Consider the following 3,767-nt stretch of genomic DNA (forward strand, 5'->3'; position numbering starts at 1 on the left):
GCCGGCTGGGGTGCTGCCTGAAGCAATGGCTGTGGTGCTCCCTATGGCCTTGGTGCTGCCTGCAGCAATGGTTGTGGTGCTGCCTGTAGCAATGGTTGAGGTGCTCCCAGCAGTGATGGCCGTGGTGCTCCTTATGGCCATGGTGCTCCCTGCAGCAACGGCTGGGGTGCTGCCTGCAGCAATGGCTGTGGTGCTCCCTATGGCCTTGGTGCTGCCTGCAGCAGTGGTTGGGGGGCTGCCTGTAGCAATGGTTGAGGGGCTCTCTGCAGCAATGGCTGTGGTGCTCCCTATGGCCATGTTCTTCCTCATGGTGATGGCTGTGGTGCTTCCTATGGTTGTGGTGCTCCCTGCAGCAATGGCTGTTTTCTCTGCCCAGAGAGGTGTCTCTAGAGATGTCCCAAATCCAGAAGGTGCTGTGCTCGCTGCCTGTGCCATGTCATGGTTGCTGGCAGCCACGGTGGTGCCTGTTGCCAGCTTGAGGTGGGTCTGCCTGGTTGCTGGCTCTCCAGTTGCACCAACACCAGGCAGGGACGAGGGGGCTGTTGCTGGCTCCTCCGTTGAGCTGTGCAGGCTGGGGAGGGGTGAACTGGGCACCGTGAAGGCAAGGCTGGAACTGAGGACACCCCAGGACCCAGTGGTTGTCTCCACCGAGAGGGTCTGGGCTGCTGGGGAGAGGACAGGGTGCCCACCTCTGCCTGTCTCGTCATGTGTCACAGCAAAGGACAGGGCACTGCTGGTGCTGGTGGTTTCTGCCATGGCAGGTGGCATGGCTGTGGAGGCCCTGGTCAGCATGAAGGTCTCCCCACCTGCTGAGGTGGTTGGTGAGATGGTGTTGCTGGGGAACACACTGGTGGCTGGCATGGTGGCCTGGCTTGTGCCGGTGGTGTTGGAGACGGGCACATGGGTGCTGTTGGTGCCATCTGTGGTTGCTGAGGGAGTAGTGTCCATCCAGGTGGTGGTACTCCTGGTACCTGACTGGGATGCAACTGTAGTCTCCCATGGGGATGTGTGGCCAACAGGCAGCAAGGAGACCCTGGCTGAGGGCTTGTCCTCAGCAGCTGGGTTGAAAGTCCTCGAGGCTGGGTTGTGGGTGCTAACAGTGGCCTCAGGAGATGGTCTTAGGGTGACACTAGGGCTGGGTGGAGCAGGGACACTGCTGGGGACAGCAGAGGGAAGCGTGACCCTGTTGAGACTGGGAGCATCTGCTCCCACTGCTGGACCAGTGATGGTGAAGCTGAGGGTGATGGAAGGTGCCACCACCACTGAATGGGTGTTCCCGGGGACAGGAGGGGACACACTGGCGTCTGGTTCCGCAGTGCTGTGAGCGAGGCCAGGGGAAGGTGCTGTGACCAGCCCTGGAGCTGTGGGTGTCACCATGCCCATCACGATCACTGCTGTGGTGCTTTGGGTGCCCAGGGCATCACCACCAGTGCCTGGATCATCCATCCCAGCTACAGGAGTGGGCAGCCCCAGGGACAGGTCTGCAGCTGCATTCCCCATGGTGTTAGAACCCATGTATATGTCCACTCCCATGTCCATGGTGGGCCCAGCAGTGCGATAGCTCTGGTCTGATGCAGCAGGGTTTGGCCGAGTGGCAACACTGCCTGTGGCTGGGGCTGACACTGGTGGAGCCGTGTCACCACTGTGGAGGGTCCTTTTTGCAGTGCCCAGTCTTGTGTTTTCAACTGGGGTTGATCCTGGAGCTGTGTGCGTGGTGTTGCCATCTCCTGCCGTCTGCGAGCTGCCCTCGCCTCCCTCCGTATCTGTGTTTTTGGGGATTGGCGGTGTCACAGGCTGGTGTGTCTGGCTGGTGGTGGCAGTGGCAAGGGCTCTGGCTTCAGCCAGGAGTGGCAGAACTGCTGGAGGCCTGGTTTCGGGAGCCTCGGTCCCTTGGGCGAGGTAGTTGGTCCCAGGTGGCTCTGGTGATGGCCCAGTGGTGACAATCGCATGGCTGGGAGCTGGCCCCACTGCACTGGCACCTGAGATCTCCTCCATGCCCTTCTCCAGGGATGCTGTCCCCACAGTGCTGCCATTGAGTTGGGGGTCACCTGAAGCACCCACTGGTGGTGGTGGGGTGGATGGGGACAGTGAAGACGTGCCCGCTGCTGTCTCTTGGGGGATGCTGGATGGGGACGCCCTCAGAGCCATCCCTGTGGGGGTGTTGCCATCCAGGACTTGGGAGACATTGACTGCTCGGGGTACCCCCGGGGTGCCTGGCATAGCCGTGACCGTGCCCAGTGCAGCGCTGGGTGACCACATCTCTGTCACTGGAGCTGGCCCACGTTGGGACCCATCCATGAGCAGTTTGGGTGGTGCAGATCCAGGGGTGACACCAGGTCCTGGGGGTGCCGAGCCCGCAGTGGGACTGGGCTGGCTGTGACTGGGAGTTGCATCAGGCACAGCTGGGGTGGCTCTGGTGTTCCACAGCATAGTGGTGGCATTGCCACTGACCAGAGATGCTGTTCCCATCCCTGCTTCATTAATTGGAGTGTTGTTAATAAGGGAGGATGGATGGGGAGCTGGCTCAGTCCCAACATTGTACATATCAAGGGAAGATGGTGCGGCAGCGTCCCGAGGGGTCCTGTCTGTCTTTGCTCCACCATCATCGGTGAGGGACAAGGACGTGGCCATGCTGGGCCTGGCTGGAGTGGATCCGCCTGTCGTGGGCCCTGGGCCTGCTGAGGGGAGGTGGGTGAGCAGAGACCTCATGGAGTGTGCAAAGGGCCCCAGAGAGGGATCACCAGGGCCATTGGGAGCTGCATGGGGGGACAGTGCCATGCTGAGCCCCACTGGGGTGGCCTTGTTCCCCGGGAAAGTGGTACCTGCTGAGGCCCTGGTGCTAGGCTCGCTCCTGACAGACACCAGCTCAGCACTGGTGCTTCTCAGAGCTGGGAATGATGCAGTGGGGATACGCTCTGCAGTGGAGACATCCATCTCCATCACTGGGGTGCCCAGAGCTAATGCAGTAGCCTGGGGGTGGATGGCAAAGCCTGCTGAGGCTGCTGTTGGCTTCACAGGGCTGCCCGAGTCCCTGGAGACGCTGGCTGCTGTGGCCAGAGGTGAGGTGGCCTTGTCCAACCCTGGCGTGACCCCCTGGGACAGGGGCATGGCAGTGGCATGTGACTCAGCAGAGCTCTTGCTGATGCTGAGGAGTGACATCCCTGTGCTGGGCTTGTCCTTGGGGAGCGATGGCACTGTGGTCCCCTGTGTCCTCTCCGCAGTGACAGCATAACCTATCTGCATCAACTGATTGGCATCAGGCGATTTGCTAGTGACCAAGGAAGATGCCTGTGTCCCTGGCACTGGGACGTGTGCCACAGGCAGGGACACACCTTTGCCTGGTGCTGCAGGGACACCTCTCAGTGCACTGGCACCACCCACGGGCGCCTCAGTCCCCTCTTGTGGGGAGACAGTTGTCCCCAGGTCTGGCTCTCCAGGGATGCCGTCCAGAGCCACTCCGGACACTTCCACACCCTGCTCGGGAGTGGTGCTGTTGTTTGGTGGTGGTTTGCTTGTTCCCATTACAACAGGGACACCTGGAGCTGGGGATGACGTGGCTCTGGCTGGCCCAGCACCACCACCGCCTGCAGCAAGACCCGTTGCATGCTCCGGAGTGACACTGGTTGAGCGGCTGCCAGCACCTGGAGAGGTGACCCCAGCTTCTGCCCCTGCCTGGGGGCTGCCTCGCATTGCCCGACCCCCAGGGATTGCTGCTGCACTGGGAGAACCCCCCTGCTCGCCATCACTCCTGGCTGGGAGTGTCACCG

The 3,767-nt window shown here is 61.6% G+C and overlaps 1 protein-coding gene across 1 annotated transcript in view; it reads right to left on the reverse strand.

Moving 5' to 3' along the window:
- Positions 1-3,767, reverse strand: part of LOC104539746 (mucin-4-like) — a gene marked incomplete at its 3' end in the record, with an annotated part of 13,433 nt that overhangs the window by 8,943 nt on the left and 723 nt on the right. The gene's annotated exons all lie outside the window — the stretch shown is intronic.

Source organism: Mesitornis unicolor, unplaced genomic scaffold (genome assembly GCF_000695765.1).
Source record: "Mesitornis unicolor isolate BGI_N332 unplaced genomic scaffold, ASM69576v1 scaffold25664, whole genome shotgun sequence".
Taxonomy (NCBI): domain Eukaryota; kingdom Metazoa; phylum Chordata; class Aves; order Mesitornithiformes; family Mesitornithidae; genus Mesitornis; species Mesitornis unicolor.